This window comes from Lipotes vexillifer, unplaced genomic scaffold, assembly GCF_000442215.2.
Source record: "Lipotes vexillifer unplaced genomic scaffold, Lipotes_vexillifer_v1.1 scaffold809, whole genome shotgun sequence".
NCBI classification, from domain to species: Eukaryota; Metazoa; Chordata; class Mammalia; order Artiodactyla; family Lipotidae; genus Lipotes; species Lipotes vexillifer.
Window position 1 is genome coordinate 1,416,684 of NW_006788521.1, and position 22,309 is coordinate 1,438,992.

Genomic DNA, 22,309 nt, shown 5'->3' on the forward strand with positions numbered 1-22,309 from the left:
TCTTTCCCTCGGGTGTGTTCTTTCTTCTTTCTGCTCGTGAGAATGATAGCTCTTAGAATGAGCTAGGATGGTTTTTCATGTAGGACTTAGTCCATCCAGGAGCAGAAAATTGGTCCTTAGACATAGTCTAACCTATCTCTAACCAGGGTGGGAAGAGTTGGTACCAAAGCTCCCTTTGTAGTTATAAACATATTTCCTCTGACTAGCTTTGTCCATTTTTACCTTGCTCATGGAGCTAGCAGGACTGGTGTCAGACTGAGGTGGGCAGTTGATCAAGGACCCATAGGTTTGAGCTCTCAGCAAAATATCTTGCCATCTTATTACTATCACCAGTAATACATATTTTCCTAGAGATGGAGGGATTAAAGACAATGCGTATAAAATGCCTGGGACTCAGGTAACTGCCATGTAGTTAACTATCACTATTTTCATTATAATAATGACAGATGTCACTTGAAGGCCAAATCTTCCCTTACCTGATTTGATTTTTGGCCAAAGTAATAAGTACTGGAAAGTACCAGACAGGAAGGTAACTTTCTTGAGAAAGTATCTGGACAACAGCAGGCAGTGCATATGTCCTCTAAAGATCCGTTAGTAAGAAATTCAATGCAAATTCCATCCTAAACCCCATTGTTAAGTGAGTGCTTTGAAACATAAATGGAAAGTTAGATGTTAGCCACTTTGCCTCCTAGGATTTGTACTTTGTGAGGTTTTCATTATTTCTTTCTTTACAAATATTCAGGAGGTCCTGGGTGAGCTTCTCCACATAATGCTTGCTCATCAGTTGGCTGGGTTTAAGATGTACGCAGACTCCAGATGTGGTGTATCCAATCATTAGGAAATCTTGAGGCTTTTTGGCAAGCTATCTTCAAGATGGTTAGAAATTAGGCAATGGGTATGCTTCCTAGCTCCTCCCATGAAAATGGTCACCTTACCATTACAGTGGAACAGTGTGGATGAGATAGCTCTTGGGAAGTAACTGGTTCACATCATTAAAAACAACTAAAAATATAGGATTTGCAGATTTGGGTAAGTTAGGTTTATACATTGGCTATTGGTAGGAAAGGAAAAAACAACTCTGTGTTGTGAGTGTGTACATTTTCAAGATATGCCAATAAAGATGCTGAAGACCCTGTTTTCCAAGGAAAATTTTAGTAGATAAGAAAGCTGGGGGTGCTGGCTAGGCCCTGAGCCATGTAAATAAATGTTGGGCCAGAGATGTTAAAGGGCTTCTGCTTTACAAGGAGGGGAGGAACTCAGAAATGGAGGGCCCAAAAACATGGATGATGCCATGATATGAGGCCAGGAAAGCATCTGGTAGCTAGGAAAGGAGGCTGAGAAGGTGCAGTGTGAGCCCAAGGATGCAGTATATAAGTTTAAGGTTAATTTATGTGAGCTGAAGGGGATAGAGTGTCAATGTCTGCTATATCAGAAGTTATAAGTTTGGAAGGTGATATGAAAATGGGATTTGGCCAGGGGAACCAGATATGCCCTGAATTTTGCCTTGGCCCAATTATTTTCTTCCTCAAGTCCAAAGAAGACAGACCTGCTCAAGAGCACCAAAATATGACATTATTGGCCAAGACATTAGCACTAAAATCAATTATAGAATTCCAGTAAGCTAGACTAGACAAAGGGATCCCTTTTTCTAATCAGAGCAAGCCATATGATTAGTTAATAACCACTGCATCTAGGGAATTATCCCATCCGAAGCAGACATACCTGGGATTGCTGGTGTTTGTGTCAAACTTGGCTGTCCCTCTCTCAGGATTCTTCCCACTCTGGGTCCATCCAGCCTCTGGGTCTGCTATTGCTCACCAGGGGGCAAACTGAAAAACACAGAGAGGAAGCTAAAGGGAGAAAGATTTTAGCTGGTTGAGGAAGAACTTTCTAATAGTCAAGCTCTCATGGTGGAAAGACTGCCTCAGAAGATGGTAAGTTCTCTGTCTCTGGAGGGAGACTACCCAAGATAAGTCAACTTTTATTGGAAATGCTGTAGAAGAGTTTATAGTCTCAAAAGAGGATAGACCCACTAGGTCTCTTTCCATCTTTAGAATTATGATTCTGAATCACTTCATTCCAGGCCTCATCTTTAAAATAACTCCTGAGGTCGATTCCTGCTCTGTAATAATGATAGGGCCTTAATAATGTTGCCACATATTTTGGTTCTTTGTAGGTGAAGAGAACAAAATAAATAAAAGCATGACAAACAAAAGCTTAAGGAATTCACCACCACTAGACCTGTCTTACAAGAAATACTAAAGGGAGTTCTTCAAGCTGAAATGAAAGAACACTAATTAACAACATAAAAACATATGAATGTAGGGACTTCCCTGGCAGTCCAGCAGTTAAGACTTCACCTTCCAAAGCAGAGGGTGCAGGTTTCGATCCCTGGTCGGGGAGATAAGATCCCACATGTCTCACGGCCAGAACACCAAAACATAAAACAGAAGCAATATTGTAACAAATGCAACAAAGACTTTAAAAATGGTCCACCTCAAAAAATCTTTTAAAACAAACATATGAATGTGTAAAACTCACTGGTAAAGGTAAATATATAATCAAAGTCAGAATTCTCTAATATTGTAATGATGGTCCATAAATCACTTTCAACTCTAGTATAAAAGTTAAAAAAGTATTAAAATAACTATAACTACAATAATTTGTTATTGCATACACAATATAAAAAGACATAAATTTTAACACATATAATCTAAAATTTGAGGGGGCAGAGAAATAAAAATATAGAGTTTCTCTATGCAAAGTTAAGTTGTTCTCAGCTTAAAGCAGGATAACCATAAGATATTTTATGTAATTCTCATGGTAACCATAAAGGAAAAGCCTGTAGTAGATACATAAAAGATTAAGAGAAAGGAATCAAAGCATACCACTACAAAAAGTCATCAAATCACAAAGGAAAACAGCAAAAGAGGAAGAAAGAAACTACAAAACAGTCAGAAAACAATGAACAAAATTGTAATAGTAGGTCCTACCTATCAATAATTATTTTAAACATAAATGGTCTGAATTCTCCAGTCAAAAGACACAGAATGGCCAAATGGATAAAAAACAAGAGCCAATGGTATGTTGCCTATAATATACTCACCGTAGCTTTAGGGACACATACAGGTGAAGGGATGGAAGAGATATTCCAAGCAAGTGGGAACCAAAATAGATCAGAAATAGATATACTTATATCAGACAAAATAGTCTGATATAGTATAGTCAAAAATGGTCATGAGACCAAAAAAAGTCATTATACAGTTGACTTTTTTTAATTTTTAATTTTTTTTTTTTTTTTGCGGTACGCGGGCTTCTCACTGTTGTGGCCTCTCCCGTTGTGGAGCACAGGCTCCGGACGCGCAGGCTCAGCGGCCATGGCTCACAGGCCCAGCCGCTCCACGGCATGTGGGATCTTCCCGGACCGGGGCACGAACCCGTGTCCCCTGCATCGGCAGGCAGACTCTCAACCACTGCGCCACCAGGGAAACCCTACAGTTGACCTTTGAACAGTGTGGGTTTGGACTGAATGGGTCCACTTATATGTGAATTTCTTTCACTAAATACACTACAGTACTACATGATCTACAGTTGGTTGAATCTGTAGATGCAGAGCTGCAGATACGGAGGGCTTACTGTAAAGTTATATGTGGATTCTCAATGGCACAGAGGGTTGGTGCCCCTAACACCTACATTGTTCAAGCGTCAGTTGTATAATAACAAAGGGTCCAATTCATGAAAAGGATATAACAACTGTAAATATTTATGTCCCCCAACATCAGATCACCTAAATATGTAAAGCAAATATTAACAGAACCGAAAGGAGAAATTAATAAAACAATACAATAATAGTAGGGGACTTTATTATCCCACTCTCAACAATAGATAGATAATCCAGAAGAAAACTAATAAGAAAACAGCAGATTTAAACAATGCTGTAGACCATATGAGACTAACAGACATGTATAGATAGAATACACATGAATTTTAAGGGCACACTGAATATTCTCCAGGATAGAGCACATATTAGGCTACAAAATAAGTCTTTACAAACTCAAGAAGGTTGAAATCATATCATGTATCTTTTCTAATCACAATGGTATGAATCAATAACAGGAGGAGAATTGGAAAATTCACAGTACATGGAAATTAAACAACATACTCCTAAACAACCAATGGGTTAAAAAAGAAATCAAACAAAAATCAAAAAATACCTTGAGACAAAAATGGAAACACAGCATACCAAAATTTATGGGATGCAGCAAACACACTTCTAAAAGGAAAACTTATATTTATAAATACCTACATTAAGAAAAAAAGAAAAAGATCTCAAATAAATAACCTAAATTTACACCTCAAGGAACTAGAAAAAGAAGACCAAATTAAGCCCAAAGTTAATAGAAGGAAGGAAATAAAATAAAGATTAGAGCAGAAATAAGTGAAATGGAGAACAGAAGAACAGTAGAAAAGATCCATGAAATTTAAGTTTGTTTTTGAAAGATAATAAAAACTACCAGACCTTTACCTAGAATAAGAAAAAAAAGAGAAGTGATCCAAATAAATAAAATTATAAATTAAAGAGACTTACAACTGATACCACAGATGTACAAAGGATCATAAGAGACTACTATAAATAATTATACACCAACAAATCAGATAATCTAGAAGAGATGATGCTTAAATTCCTAGAAACATACAATGTACTAAGATTGAATTATGAAGAAATAGAAAATCTGAACAGGCCAATAATAAGTAAGGAGACTGAATTAGTAATCAGAAACCTCCCAACCTCCCAGCAGAAACCAGACAGCCTCACTGGTGAATTCTAAAGAATTGACATTTAAACAAGAATTAATGCCAGTTTTTCTCAAACTCTTCCAAAATTGAAGAGGAGGAAACATTTCCAAACTCATTTTATAAGGCTAGTATCATTCTGATACCAAAGCCAGATAAGGACTCTATAAGAAAAGAAAATTACAGGTTAATAAACCTGATGAACATGATGTAAAAATTCTCAACTGAACTCTAGCAAACTGAATTCAACAGCACATTAAAAGGATTATGATCAAATGGAACTTATCCCTAGGATGTAAGGACATTTCCATATATACAAATTAATATATATGATACATCATATCAACAAAATGAAGGATAAAAATCATATCATCTTAATAGATGCAGAAAAAGCATTTGATAAAATTCAACATTCTTTCATGATAAAAACTCTCAACAAACTAGATATAGAAGTAATATACTTCAACATAATAAAGGCCATATATGACAAGCCCACAGCTAATATCATACTCAACAATGAAAAGCTGAAAGCGTTTTCTCTAAGATCAGGAACTGGACAAGGGTGACCGCTCTCACCACTTCTATTCAACTTGGTACTGGAAGTCCTAGCCAGAGCAATTAGGCAGGAAAAAGAAGTAAAAGATATCCAAATTGGAAGGGAAGACATAAAATTTTCTGTTTGCAGATGACATGATCTCATATGTAGAAAACTCTAAAGACTCCACCAAAAAGTATTAGACTTATAAACAAATTCAGTAAAGTTTCAGGATAAAAACTCAACATACAAAAATCAGTTTCACTTCTATACACTAACAACAAACTATCTGAAAAGCAAATAGAGAAAAAAATCTCATTTAAAATAAAATACGAATAATCTTAATCAAGAAGGTGAAAGATCTGATGAAAAAATTAAAGAAGACAGAAATGGAAAGTTATCCCATGTTCATGGACTGGAAGAATTAACATTATTAAAATGCCCATACTACCTAAAGCAATCTAGATTCAATGCAATTCCTATCAATATTCCAGTGACATTTTTCATAGGAATAGAAAACACAATCCTAAAATTCATATGGAACCACAGAAGGCCCCAGATAGCCAAAGCAATCTTGAGGAGAAAGAATGAAACTGTTGGTATCACACTTCCTGATTTCAAACTATATTTCAAAGCTACGGTAATCAAAATATACTGGTGTAAAAACAGACACAGACCAATGGAACATAATTGAGAGCCCAGAAAAATATCCACATGTATATGGTCAACTAATGTTTGACAAGGCACCAAAAATATACAATGCGGGAGGGATAGGCTCTTCTATAAGTAGTGCTGGGAAAACCAGATATTCACATGCAAAAGAATAAAACTGAATCCCTAAGTTACAGACCTCAGATGGATTAAAGACTTAAATGTAAGAGACCATAAGATTCCTGGAAGAGGGACTTCCCTGGTGGTCCAGTGGGTGAGACTCCACGCTCCCAATTCAGGAGGCCTGGAGGCTTGGTTCAATCCCTGGTTGGGGAACTAGATCCCACATGCATGCCACAACTAAGAGTTCACATGCTGCAGCTAAAAGATCCCGCATGCCGCAACAAAGATCCTGCATGCCTCAACTAAGACCTGGTGCAGCCAAAATAAATAAATAAATAAATAAAAATCTTTAAAAAAGAATACTCGTGGAAGAAAACATAGAAGAAAACCTCCTTGACATTGGTCTTAGCAATAGATTTTTGGATATGACATCAAAAGCAGAAGCAACACAAGCAAAAGTAAACAGTGGGACTACATGAAAAAATAAAGCTTCTGCACAGCAAAGGAAAAATTAATGAAATGAGAAGGCAACCTAAAGAATGGGAAAAATATTTGCAAAATGTATACCCGATAAGGGATTTATATCCAAAAATAGGACTTCCCTGGCGGCGCAGTGGTTAAGAGTACACCTGCCAATGCAGGGGACACAGGTTCGATCCCTGGTCCGAGAAGATCCCACACACCCCGGAGCAACTAAGCCCATGTGCCACAACTACTGAGCCCTCATGCCACCACTACTGAAGCCCGCACACCTAAAGCCCATGCTCTGCAACGAGAAACCACTACAGTGAGAAGCCCATGCACCACAACAAAGAGTAGCCCCCACTCACCACAACTAGAGAAAGTCCACACACAGCAATGAAGACCCAGCACAGCCAAAAAAAAAAAAAAAAAAAAAAAAAAAAAAAAAAAAAAAAAAAAAAAAAAAAAGTATGTATATATGTAGGGAACTCATACAACTCAATAAATAAAAAACAAATCCAGTTTTAAAAATAGGCAAAAGATCTGAATAGACATTTGTCCAAGAAGATTTCTTAATGCCCAACAGGTACATGAAAATGTGCTCAACATCACTAATCATCAGGAAATGAACATCAAAACCACAAGATATCCCCTCATACCTGTTAGAATGGCCATTAACAGAAAGAGATAACAAGCGTTGGCAAGGATGTGGCAAAAAGGAAACCCTTGCATGCTATTGGTGGTTATGTAAACTGGTACAGCAATTAAGGAAAACAGTATGGAAGTTCTTCAAGAAATTAAAAATAGAACTACCATGTGATCCAGCAATCCTACTTCTGGGTAAATAGCTGTAGGAAACAAAATCACTATTTTGAAGAGATGTCTATACTCTCAAGTTCATTGCAGCAGTATTCACATGAACCAAGACATGGAAATCAGGAGATGAATGCATAAAGTAGATGTGTTGTATGCATATACAATAGAATATTATTTAGTCTTAAAAAAACAAAAGAAGGAAATCCTACCATTTGTGACAACATGGATGAACCCAGAGGATATTATGCTAAGTGAAATAAGTCAGGCAAAAAACAAAAAATACTGTATGATCTCACTTATGTGTGGAATCTAAAAAAGTTGAACTCATAGAATCAGAGTAGAATGGTGGTTCTTGGGGCTGGGGCGTTGGGAGAAATGGAGAAGTGTTGGTCAAAGGGTACAAACTTTCAGTTATAAAATAAACAAGTTCTGAGGATCTAATATACAGTATGGTGACTGTAGGTAACAATACTGTGTTTTGCATACTTGAAATTTTCTGAGTAGATCTTAAATGTTCTCACCACCAAAAAAGAAAAAGAAAAACAATGGAAACTATCTGAGGTGATGGATGTGCTAACTGACTTTATTGTGGTAATCATCACACTACATATAATATATATAATTTTTTAAAAGCATGATACATTTACTACTAGTGCTGGTATTCCACTTTAAGGAGAATCACTGGATTGGCCAGTAAGGGAAAATTACAGGAGAAAGTAAAATAGCAGACTTGCATTGTCAGTATTAGAGGTAAATATGAGGTCATTAATATTTTAAAGAATAAACCTATGTGTATCTGCATGTATCACTCATTCTGCCTAATGTTTTACCTACTCATGTCTCTCCCTTCAGAAATAGTTTGCCTTCACGTGGTATATAATCCAGTTTCCCAGCCAGCTTTAGGAGATGCCAAATATTTAATGATACCCCACCTACAAACAATAAATACATCTGAGTCACTCAGACTCCTGGGGTAAGGGATGTTGAAAATTTGATGAAAGGGATTAATAAATTATAACCAGGCTATTAAGATGTGAATCACTAAGGACTCCTGACACTCATTTCTTTTCTCTAATTAGAATTAAGAAACAAATAAACAGACTCACCTCCCTGTGCTCAGATTTCCTCCCCTTCCTTTCTGAGGCCAATTGGTTGGTCTAGTTCATGGATTTTCATTTAGACATTAAGATGGCTTTAACTGATCAGCAGTAAAGGTTTGACAGTTCCAAGGCTGTGCACTGGTGCTCTAAACCAGATGCTGTGACCATATTGGTGAGATGCCAGTCCCACAGCTGGGAACAGGGAAGGCCCAATTTGCAGCCCATGGGGTTTCTTCGCAATCAAAGTGCTCCGGCCAGTGGATTTCAGGACCTGCTTCAAGCTGTCGTAGACCGAAGCTTTCTGGAAGGAACCTTAGATGATCTCATCCCGCCCCTTTTTGTATAAGCAGAAACTTACATAAGTTTAAAACTTCTCTCAAAGGAGAGGGAGCAGGTTGCCCAAAGTTACACAACTTTTGATAGCAAGCCTCATACAAGAACTTGGGTCTCCTGACCCCTGGACCGCTGCTGCTCTTTCTACATCTATTTCTACACATATTACAGGGGCCCGAATCCAACAGCTCTTTACGCCCCTATCCAGTCACTAGACCACCTCTACGACACAGTGCCAGAGGACAGCTACAAGCCTCAGGTATCCGAAGACAATCCCAGCACCTCACTGTGGGTGAAAGGTCCGTGGCTTCTCCCTCTGAATACCTGATGTGGAGCCCTGACGTCACACTCCTTTGGTGTGGGTGCAGACACTGACTGACTGACTCTCTTTCTCACCTTTGCATCCCAGAGCCTGGACCAATGCCCAATAAAGAAGTCCTCAGGGGTAAAAATTGTTTAAATGAATGAATCATGAGAGTTTATCTAATTTCAGAACTTCTCTCTTTTTTTTTTTTCTCTTGAGTGCACAGTGACTCAATGCCAAGATTGGTTAAAAATGCATTTTCTTCCAATATGTCATGGATTCTCCTTCAAGACAAATTTTCAATAAACCTTTGCTCAGATTTACTACATTCTGGGTGCTGGGTAAAAAAAGAAAGTAAACACAGCCCCCATCTTCAGGGGCTCACAGTCTAGTGAGGGAGACCGATGTCTAGACGGTTGTGATCCAGGATAAAGGTACACCATGAGAGGGTGAATCATGGAGGGACGTGCAGACCAGAGGCAGGGGCAGAAGTGACAACTGAGCTGAGTGTTGAAGGATAAGTCATTTGGGGAGATGACAAGGAAGGGTGTTTCAGACGGAAGGAACAACGTGTACAAAACCGTGGAATGAGATGGCATGAGAAAGCATGGCCAAAGATGGAGGAAGACGGAAATTGGCAAATTTTAAGATGTTATACAAAAGATATTTAAATTTGTTTCTCTGCTTGTTTGCTTTCCCAGAAGAGGTCATTGTTGAATAGAGGAAGAAGCGTTGGATTTGGAACACGAATAGCTCAAAAAAATAATGAGTCCATTTACAGTTGCTGAGTTTATATTGTACATGCCAGGCTCAATTACACAGTTACCACATGATGGAGGATATATTACACCTCCCCATTTACAACCGGGGAAACTGATGCTCAGTGAGTACTAGCAGGACTGTTTTCCTTTTCGGTCCTGTTTGTTGAGATCCTGGGGTGTACCATAATCCACCACCTCAGATACAGTACAAGGCTACATTATCCCTGTCTTGATAGGAAGTTTCCTTCTGCCATAAAGAGCTGCAATCCCTACTTCTCCCCTGAACTACCCCCATGATGACTCCTGCCAGAGCACTCAGGAATATCCCAGCACCTTCCAAAGCATGGGAAAACACTGCTCTGACCACGCTCCTGCTCACGCACCTCTCAGCAAACTTCCCTCACACGCCTGGAAGTGTGCCCCCTCAGGGTATGCGTGGGTGTGGGGTACTGCCCAGTCGCTAGCCTTTTCTCAAGTTCTTGCTCCCCTTGTCCCAGCAACTCATGTCCTCTTCGTATACTCCCATTCATTCAGAGCTTCCCTCCACTCAGGGTCACAGTTACTGCATCAAACTTACAGCCTAGCACAGTGGCACCTTTTCCCAGGAGGCCCCTTTCCCTCACACACGGAGTCACTCCCTCTGGGCATGCCCTGCCCTTGGGAGCTTCCCTGCCATTTGTCAGAGCTCAGTTTATTCTGCATTCCACAAAAGATTGAGAATCCTAGAAGACAAGGACCCTTTGGACCCTTTTGCACCAGTTGAGTAAGTGGTTGGCCTCCCAGGCATAAATGGGTTGAATACCAGAGGAGAGTCAAGCCCTGACTCTGTCCCTTCTTGGGACCAGGCTGTGTTAGAAGCTGGTGAAATAGGGTCCTTGCCTCACCCGATCACCATGCAGGTTGAATGAGGCAGGCAGGTGCACCTGGGTAGATGTCTTGCTCTGATAAATGTCTAGAGGTTCCATGGCTCATTCTCACCTCCAGCCCAGCATTGAGCCGGGAGATGGTGATGGAATGTGACCAGTGTTCTTGATCAGCCCCACCAACCTGCTCAGTCCATGCATGTATGTCCCCAGTGCATCCTGCAGAAAGCACTTGTCATTTCTAGGAAGTGGAAAGCACCACTCCCTATTTCCTGCATATTTATTTTCTCCCCTCTAATTATATTCCTTTGGCCCGTTTAATATTTTGCCAGAGAGTGGAGTAAAATGTGTGTATTCATATTTCAGTCTTGAACCCCACCAAAGCTTTTAAATAGGTAGATTTCTTTCAAGAAGCATTTCTGACTGAGGAATGCTCAATACTATGACCCTTTCAGTGCTCATGGGCTCATTCTCTCATCATTGGGTTTGAATCTCAGCTCCTCCAATTACTACTGTCTGTTTGATTTTGAACCAATGACTTAACCTAGGTCAGTTTTCTCATCTGTAAAATGGGAGTGATGACAGCTTTTCTGCAGCATGGTTGTAAACTTGAGAAATAATTACAAATTGCTCATAACAGGCACTCAGTAAATCACTGCCCTACTGTGTTGAGGAGAGGTTTAATGTGTTCTCTACATAGACCTTACTTTCTCTACTGTCTTTCTAATCCTCTGGAGAAGAATGGTCAAAACCCCACATATCCCAGAAATAAGTCAAGTAAACTAATACTGAAAAGTGCCTATTGGATTGGAAACTGGACTTTTCTTTTTAACCTTAGTAAAATCAGTTTCACTGAAAAGATTGGATAACAAGTCATAATGAGTTGTGATGTAAACTTGCCACGACTTACATGTCCCCTCCATCCTCTGTACCAGTGTGTCCACATCAAATCTCCAAACTCAAATATCAGATAGTGGTTTCCTGGCAAAGATATCAGGCAGAGCTCATATCTCCCAAGTCCCAACCACCACCAGGCCAGAAATAATAATCACTTAAGAATGTTAATTGAATGTTATAATTACAGTCAGTGCATAATAGGCATTTTGCACTGATGTTGTGCACTGCCAAGAAAATATTTACTTGGCTAACTCAAGTCCATGACCAAGTCTATTTTTTTCACAACAGAAATAATGCTTTAATTTGGCATCACCAGACACACCAGAGTGAAGCATCTTGGATATTTCAAACATAATCAAGATGTCTCTTAGGCTTTTGCCTCTTTTATAAGTCATATGCCTTCTATCTTTGCAGGATCTAACCTAAGTCTTATGTGGATTATTTTGTATTCCTTACTGGCTTTTAATGAGATTAGCTATTTATTGAAGTTTCATTTGGGGAGGGGCAGGAGAGGTGTGCTGGGGAGGGGGGTGAAACTTTGATTCATGTTTCTTGTCTCAAAACCCCTTTCATCAAATTCGCTATTTCCCTTTCACTTGGATGCGTATTTCCCTTCAGATTTTTAGCCAGTACTGTTCACAGAAAGCCTTTTAAGTCACAGGCTCTCTCTGGCAAATAGCAAATGCTGCCTCCTCAGCCTCCTTCCACCCACCCCACCTTGGGCGTGATCAGAAGTCAGCCTCAGGTTGTGGAAATGGTAGACCCATGAGATTTGCCTTCGGCACCAACTTCCCAATTGTTCCCAGGGATGCATTGGTCCTCTCCAGGGACACTGTTATCCATCTGTGACCCACCCAGCCCTGGGGCCAGGTCATTCTAACCAAAAGACCCTTTCAGGATGGGAATCCTCACATTTAGGAAATTTCTATCTTGCTCAAGCCCTGAGGCAGTCTCCATTCCTCTCTCATTTTCCTCCAGATTTCACAGTATTTGGTAGGTATGCTTCATAGTTTGTGACCTTTTCCTTGTTTTATTGAAGATGAAGGGTCTTTTCCCTCTTTTAAAAAAATTTGCTGTTGTTTTCAGTGGGTTTGTAAGGAGAGCGAGAACTAAAAATGCCCTTAGGCTACAATCTTTAGCCAGAGCCCTACATGCCTTTTAAAACCCAACCCCTTCACTTATTTCTTAACCTTTTGTATTGTGTGTACTTCGGCAAAGTCTTTCAAAGCACGCTATGGAGTAAGGTGAGGGTACATGTACATACATTTTAAAATGCCACATTCATCCATTTGCCCCTCTCTAAACCTTGATTTCTGTTTATCTCTTTGGAAGTCTTTTCGTTCTTTCTTTTCTGTCATTTCTCTCATCCAATCTGGAAACTCTCCTATTCTCTAAAAGAGGTCAAAGAGATATTATTTGGGCCCTCTCCTTTTCTCCTTTAGCCAGAAGAGCAAACTGCACTCGTCAGAGACGTAATTAGTTCTTTCCCTTCACGGCCAAACTGTATGCCTTAAATCTCTAAAGAACAATTCCCTCGTTGTTCATGCGCCCTGAATCTCTACACAAACCACCAGTAATGTGGCTTCCCTCACAACTCTCAACCACTGCCATGGAAACTGCCTTTTTCTGGTCTTGATTGACAGGGCTTCTGGGAGAACTGCATGTAGGCACTCCACACCATGCCCCCTCTCTGTAGACACACTATATATTACAGAGATGAGCCCCTCGTTAGCTGAAGGGCCCCTCATTTCTTTCACCCACATCCCTGTGGGGCCATTGAGCAAAATAAGTATGGCATAGCAGCATTCTGCTCACCAGAGTTCCCACCTGCTTCCTGCACCTGTTGTCTTGGGTTCCTGATCCAAGGGGAAAGAAAAGATGGTTCAACCTTGCATGTATGTTTATCCTGCTGGTGGAATGTCATTAAATATGGAAACTAATGCAAATAGAGTTCCAAAGAAATGGATCACTGGATAGAAAATTCCCCCTGGATTCACTGTGTTCACAGCTGGGAAATCTGGTTCCTCAAAAAAGACACTTTCAGGATCCAGAATAATAGGAGGGAGGATAAAGCCATAACCTCTCACTGGTGTGAACAGAACAGCATATGTGAGAGCCTAGGCACAATGGCAATAACTTCTGCTGGTGCTGCCATTTACTAAGAACCTCCTATTCACAGCAGTTGTGAGAGGAAACTTTTAAAACCTTATCTCATCCAGTCCTCCCAAAAATCCTTCCAACAATTACCTCCATTTTATGCATAAAGATATTGAGGATTCTGGTAGAGAATGGAAGGGACCATGGGAGTACTTTTTAAGAGTGATTACACTGTTGATGATTACTTGTTAAATCAAAAATGTTTTCACATTTGGCTTTGAGTAAGCTTTCCAGGAAGCTGCAGGTTGAGAGGTGAGGCCTGACCCTGAGCCTATATCGTTAAGCAATTTGAGGTTAGATATCAATCTCTCCTGAAGTGCTTTTAAGTAAGAGAATAAAGCCTGTATCTCTCCCAGGCCAACATGCCCTCTTCCCAAGGTCAGCCATTGACATGAAAGGTCTACTACACAAGTCACGATATCCAGACACACCATGGCAGTTCCATTTTTGCCACTGCGACTATAAATATGATTAAATAGCACTTTCCAACTATCTCAAAGATCACAAGACTTTCGAACCAGAGGAATCTTAGAGATTCTGATCCCTGCATTTCAAGGAGTTGACAACTGAAGCCTAAGCAGGCAACGTGCTTAACTCAGTTTCCTTTTTTGAACTATGTAAAGACAAAAAGTTAGTATTATGACAAAAAATATTTCCTCCCTGTTGTTTTCCTTACTCCCTATTATATTGAAAAAAAGTGTAAATAGTACATAAGTGCAGCCCCAGGACAGATACCTGCAGTCTGAAGGGAGTGAGGAGAAAGAGATTGTTCTGAGAAAGCTGAGGCTGAGTGGAAGAGACACTGAGGACAGAGTGCTGATGTGGGAAAGTGCCAGGCAAAAGCAGAAGTGCTGCATATTCTAGGGATGCAAGGAAGGACACATTTATATATTCTGCAAATTAAGGTAAAACTGTTTCATGGTCACATCCACCAAAAGCAAGAGGTCCAGTATCTTACCCTAATAGCTCCCTCCCCTCCCCTCCCCTTCATAGATTGTATGAAAACTGCAAACGATTACACATTTTGAAACTCTTGTTGGGTAGGAAAAAAACCCTGTGGCTCTCTTGCATGGACACTGGAAATAACCATCCATTCAGTATCCCCCACCACCTATCTGTGTCCCCCACCATCTATCCAGTGTCCCCCACCATCTATCCAGTGCCCCACCATCTATCCAATACATTCCACCATCTATCCAGCGTCCCCCACCATCTGTCCAGTGTCCCCCATCATCTATCCAGTGCCCCACCATCTATCCAATATGTTCCACCATCTATCCAGCGTCCCCCACCATCTGTCCAGTGTTTCCCACCATCTATCCTGTGCCCCCTACCATCCATTCCATGCATCCCTATCTAGTGCTGCTACTATTTCCTGCAGAAAAGTCTTGCAGGCCAAAATGGGCCTTGGAAGGGAGGTCATGACTTTCAGTACCCAATCCTTTTTCACTTACCTTCCAATGCCCCATAGCTCCAGAGGTGCAATGCCAGAGCTGGTTCAGGCGTCTACCCACTATGAAATCTGCAACCATCTTCCCACGAACCCAGCAGGGCTCAGGCTGCTCACCTCTTCAACCCCACTGAACTACGGGGACATTCCACGGTTTTCTCCCTCAGATGTGTTTATTTTATTTGTTTTTTTTTAATATTTATTTGGCTGCATAGGGTCTTAGTTGCGGCACGCGGGATCTTCATTGTGGCATGCAGGATCTTAGTTCCCTGACCAGGGATTGAACCCAGGCCCCCTGTATTGGGAGCGCGGAGTCTTAACCGCTGGGCAACCAGGCAAATCCCTGCCACAGATGTGTTTATGAGTTCATCAGAGAAGGCCTAGACCTCAGAAAAACAGAGCCTAACCCAGGTGAAACCGTTTTATTTAGTAGGTTTGGGTTTTTTAAATTAGGTATTTACAGAGTGCCTGGTACACGCCAGGTATTATTCATATGCTATTCAATCCTTACAACAATGCTTTGCTGTAGATAGAGAAACTTCAGCAACTTACCCAAGGTCACCCAGCTAGAGCTGAGACTCAGATTCAAATGGGAATTCTCAGTGTCTGGGGTGTGAAATAGCACATTCCAGCTTTACTGTTGTGAACCACAGAATCATAGAGCTGCAAAGGCAGGCTTCATCTAGACCATTTCCCCTGCCGGTATTTCAGTCCCCTTGCTGTGTTCAGCAGAGAATTGGGACCTCTCATCCTTGGAGGGTCTTCTCTGGCACAGACTGAAATCTACCTTCCTTCAGTTTCTCCTAGATATGCTGGCTCTGGTCTTACTTCTTCCTCTTGAAAGCATTTCAGAGTTTGAATGAAAGCTCTCCTGTCTTCTTTCCATTACTCTTTTGCAACCTAGTCATCCCCAGTTTCTTCTGTTTTTTCATCCATGGCTGATTTCAACCTTCTGCCTTTTATTTCTGGTGTGAAGCTGGGTCCTGAGGGAGTTTTAAAAGAAGTCTCAACTATTGTCAGTGACATTACTGGGCCTTTGTGTTGAGTAAATCCTCATCCTATTCTTTGGGAGACTCTACCAGGTGCCAGAAACTTTCAAACACGACTCATAGGTGATGTAGGAACATCCTTGAAAACCCTGCCTGGTGGGTAACGAGATGTTTACCTGTAATTACCTCAGAGCAAAGGTTAAGTACTTTGGAATATTGAAGACATTTTAAAAGATTATTTGCAAAATTTGCAAGAGGGAAAAATATGAGAACATCTGTTCTTTAAAATCACTGTAAAATATTCATGTACAAGCAAGTTAAAAAATACTGAGTAGTGAATCTCTTTGGAGTTAATTGGGTACGTGAGTTCAGAAAGTCTCAGCTGGGAAGAGAATTTTCCCTCGGAGTCCCTTCCTGTTTTTATCTTACAATTTTCTTTGTAATACTACACCTTTCCTGGGGGGATCATTGCCATGATATTTAAATAGGTTGTTTTTTTTTTAATAAGGGTTTTTAAAATAGATCTTTCTTGGCAAATGAGAGAAGCTCTTTTGGAACTGTTCTACTCTCTGAGATAAGCATTATGTAAAAGAGTGTTTGTGCCATGAACCCAGGGATTCACCTGAAGCACCATCGTGCCCTCTACAGAGCAGTTTAATTTTTATGAATTTCATTCTAGCCTCAAATATAGAAAGGCTCTTGGTTCTTTTAGTTGCAGCATGCAGGATCTAGTTCCCTGACTCAGACCCCTGCATTGGGAGCGCGGAGTCTTAACCGCTGGACCATCAGGGAAATCCCTCCCACAGATGTGTTTATGAGTTCATCAGAGAAGGCCCAGACCTCAGAAAAACAAAGTCTAACCCAGGTGAAACAGGTTTATTTAGTAGGTTTGGGTTTTTTTAATTAGGCATTTACAGAGTACCTGGTATATGCCAGGTATTATTCATATGCTATTCAATCCTAAAGGATCTCTGGGCCTCTTTTATATGCGATTCTGGTTGGCAGTGTTTGGACTGGATTCTACTGAAAGATAAACTATGGACCTAACCCACTTCATAAAATTTGTGATGCCCAAATAAGATTGCCAAATTTAGAAAAAAATAAATAATGCCCAGTTAAAGATAAATTTCAGATAAACAACAATTTTTTAGTTATGTCCTGAAGACTGTATTTCATATGGCATCACTATATCCAAATTCAGTGTCAACTGCCCTATGTTAATCTTCCTTAATGAACTTTAGTGATATCTCCATCATGGAATAGAATAAAAACTGCATCTATTTTTTAAATCTCTATGAAAGACATAACAAATCCTTTCTTGACAAAAGAAATATGTGCCAATTGAGGCATATGGCTAGTCTCACCCAATGTATGTGCCTTGTACAGAATTGGAATCTGGGCCTCCACTCATTTCTTAAGAGCTGATAATTAGGAGAAACTACATATGAGCTCAAAACCAAAAAAAAAAGAAAAAAAAAAAGGTGGGGGGAAGGAAATGATATGCACCTGAGGACTTGTGAAGAGGTCAGGGACCTTGTGCCTTACTGTTGTTTTCCTCTCCATCTAGCACTGTGTCCAAAACACAATAAACACTGTAAAATAATGTGTTGATGAATAAATGAATGAATAAACCATTCTAAAGCCTCTTTCCCAAGCCATTGCTACAAAGTATCTAGGGGCCTTTCAGATCTCAGTGTTGTGTTAAGCTCCAAAAAGATAAGAAACTAATTAGGCTTTAAAACATGTGGCTATGTGAGTGAATGAGTTTTGACAAGAAACAAATTTCTCTTCCTTAAATGGGACTCTGCTTCTTACCTGAGATAAAATAGATAAAACAGGCTGAAGTTTAAATGAGAAACCACTTTGCAGTTTCCAGTAGAGGCATTCATGATGAAATAGTCTCAAAAACATTGGACACTACCAATACCCCAACCCTGCCCCATAAATTTCCTATTAAAGAGGACACCCCATGTTGAAATGTTAAAGTGCACAGTAGGCGGCCAGGAATCAGCGAACCTGAATGGAACGAACTTAACGAAGTGGAGGGGGATGGGGTGGAATGAGACGGGATGGGATGGGATGGGATGGGATGGGATGGGATGGGACAGACAGAGGGAATGGAACTGAAACACCTAAACTGATGACACCTTAAAGGCACTGTGTCTCTTTAACAGGAGAATTTTGCAATAGAATGTTACAAGTATTTTTGAGATGTCTGTTAAAGTACTGACCAGAAAGTTTGCTCTAAGTAATTGGGCATTAGGGTGGATGTTATTTAACTACTATTAAATGGAGATTTATTTAATGTTCTTGTACAAAGCCTGTGAAACCAAAGATGTTTTATGTTTTGATCACTTCAGCTGAGTGTGCACCAAACTTGTTCCCGCTCCTACCATTTTTTGATGCTTGAATTTTATTTATGTCTGATCAATTTCATGAGATAAAACACTAGCTAGAAAAATGCAAGTAACTAATCCATATTTCTTTCCATAAAAGGGGAATTCTTTCCATATAAAAGAAACATAATCCCTATTTTCTATGATTCAGATAGATAAAGGTTTATTTTTATCATATAAATGCATGTTTTAATAGATTTTTGTTGTTGTTTTGCTTACCCCAATTCATTTTGAAGCTTCTTCAAAAAAACTCAATGTGGATATTTTATTTCCCAAAGTTTAGTGAAGCAAATCGGACAATGAATGGTCTGTAATACTGTATATTATATTTTAAGGATGTATTTTCTGTGCTGTACTGGGCAGAAAACGGCTATTATATAAAATCACTTAAAAAAGCAAACAAGCGGGCTTCCCTGCTGGCGCAGTGGTTGAGAGTCCGCCTGCCGATGCAAGGGACACGGGTTCGAGCCCCGGTCGGGGAAGATCCCACATGCCGCAGAGCGGCTGGGCCCGTGAGCCATGGCCGCTGAGCCTGCGCGTCCGGAGCCTGTGCTCTGCAACGGGAGAGAGGCCACAACAGTGAGAGGCCCGCGGACCGCCAAAAAAAAAAAAAAAAAAAAAAAAAAAAAAAAGCAAACAAGCTTTTGTAATCTCTTCTGCAGCAATAAGTTCTTCAGCAATACACATATAATTGCCTTAATAAAATGAGACTCTGTTTTCATGTGATCTGAAACTTTATTTGAAAATGATAAACAAATTTTAAACTTAAAGAAGTATGTTGAACAGGTTGATCTGATCAATGTAAGGAATTGAATTGTATTGTCTTTGTTTGGAAATGTTTTACCTATCCATCCTTATCCAAAAATGTACATAAGGTAATATAATGCAAAACACATGTGCAAGGAAAATTTTAAATACTAACAGGTGACAACCTTTTATATATTTGAAGTCAACAGATATGTTCTCCTTAGGTTTTGGGGGGTGGGGCTAAAACATATAGTTTCTCCAACCATTGTTGAAGTGTCAGCACCTGTTGTAGACTAAACCTGTCCCCCCAAATTCATATGTTGAAATCCTAACCTCCAAGGTGATGGTATTTGGAGATAGGGCCTTTGGGAGGTGATTAGGTCATGAGAACAGAGCCCTCACGAATGGGATTAGTGCTTTTATAAAAGAGATCCCAGAGAGCCACCTTGTCCCTTCCACCACATGAGGACACAATGAGAAGATGGCTGTCTATGAAGCAGGAAGCCAGTTCTTAACAGACACCAAATCTGTCAGCATCTTGATCTTGGACTTCGCAGCCTCCAGAACTGAGAGAAATAAATATTTGTTGTTTAAACCACCCAGTGTATGGTCTTTTGTTATGGTAACTCAAAAGGATTAATATAGTACCCCTCCATTCTTTGTCCATACCTAAACATGCTCTGGTTTATAAATGACCCACTTACAGTGTGTGAAACCAAAACTTGGCCACAGAACAATGGAAAACTGGCAGGTCACCCTCCTTGTTCTGGGTGCCATATTACTGGCGTACAATGCCATCTATTATTGTTGCCTTTTGGGCATCCCTAATAGACAACTATATTAAAGATTTATTTTATATTGTACCTTATTGTTGCTTATTATTGCATGAATATGAAAGTTAATATAAATATAATATAAAGTGTCAAGATAACATTTTAAAGTATTTTAATGTGTTTTTCTTTTTCCCACATCTTTGTACATCACATTTGTCCTTTTCAGCAAGAGGGTCATTGCCTTGAAGAGAGTAAAGATTGTTAAAGCTGACTGCAAAAAGAAAGATGTCAGTTCAACTTTTAACTTCCAAATTAGGATCTGAAATTTGTGAGAATCAAGAATTTCATTTTCAACAGCGAAGTTTTGGGGGGAGAAGAAAAGATGTATGGGCTCCAAAGAGCCAAATTTAGAAGGCTCAGTTTTCAGTGTTTTCCATAAACCAGTGAGCAGGTAGCATGCAGGATATGAATAAGAGTAGGAAATAACATGGCCTTTTCAGCAGCTGTGAGTCCTCCACTGCAGCTCAGGAAACATCTCAATTTCCTCCAAAGTATATGCAGGCATGGAGAGCTTGGAGGGATGGTGAAGTGCTGTCCTTAAGTCCTCTCTGCCTTAACAGGTCATGCCTTCACATCTGCAAATATATCTCAAAATACCTACTAGGTCATTTCCTGATGATAACTGGGGCACCTCTCCCTCCCACCCCAACATTCTGGGGTTACAAACCTATCTGGGGTTCTCTATCACCCCTGATTTTTAACTAAATTATGTTAATTAACTAATTTAAGTATGTATACATTTTACAAATGTATACATTTGTAAAGTGCACAAAGCATAAGTGTATAGTTGGATGGATTTTCACATGCAGACAGATCAAGAAACAGACCATTTGCACCCCAGAACCCCCATCTTGTGCCCCTCCCAATCATTAATACCCCCTTCCCAAAGGTAGCCACCATTCTGTCTTCTATCACCATAGATTAGTTTTACCTCTTTTGGAACTTTATACAATATTTTTGTATTGTATTCTTTTGTATCCAGTTTCTTCCACCCAATATTATGTGTGTGTTTTTCATCTATGTTGTCACCTGTAGATATAGTCTATTCATTTTCATTGTTGAAGCATATCCTATTGAATAAATATATCACAATTTCTTTATTTTTCCATTCAGCTGTTGATGGATATTTGAGCAGTTTACAGTTTTTTAGCTATTGCAAATAATGCTGCTGTGAATATTCCTAATCATGTTTTATGGTGCCCATATGTCCTCATTTCTGTTGGATTTATACCTAAGAGTGAAATTGCTACTGGATCATAAGCTGTTTATATATTAAGTTCTAATAATTGCTGACAAAGTTTTCCAAAATTGTTGTATTCATTTGAACCATAGGAAATTATAGTTTTTGCAGGTCAAAGTAGTTGGATATTAGTAATTTCAATGGCTTAACCTCCAATTTACACTTCTACCAGCAATGTATGAGAGATCCAGTTGCTCCACATCCTTGTCAACATGTGATATTGTCAATGTTTTAGATTTAGCCATTCTAGTGAATGTAGTGTTACTGCTTTCTAATTTTAATTTCCATCTTCGTAATGGCTAATGATCCTGAGCCCTTTTTCATATCCTCATTGGCCATTTGGATATCCTCTTTTTTGAAGTTCTATTCAAGGTTTTTTGCATTTTTAAACATTGGATTGTTTATCTTTTTCTGATTGATTGTACACATTCCTTTTACATTCTGGACACAACTTCATTGTCAAATACATTTATTGCAAATATCTTCTCCCACTTAGTAGTTTGCTTTTCACTCTCTCAATAGTATATTTGATGAACAAAAGTTTTCAGTTTTAATATCATCCAATTTCCTAACATTTTCCTTTTTGTTTAGTGCTACTTCCACCGTAATGTTTAAGAACTCTTTGTCTACTCCAAAGCCTTTAATGTATTCTCCTATGTTATTCTCTAGAAGCCTTATAATTTTAACTGTCACATTTATAATTATAATCCACTTGGAATTAATTTTTGCATAAGGTGTAAAGTAGGTGACAAGGTTCATTATTTTTCCATATGAATATCCTGTTGACCCAGAACCATTTGTTAAAGAGAAGAATCTTTTCTTATTGTACTGCAGTGTCCCCTTTGTCATAAATCAGGT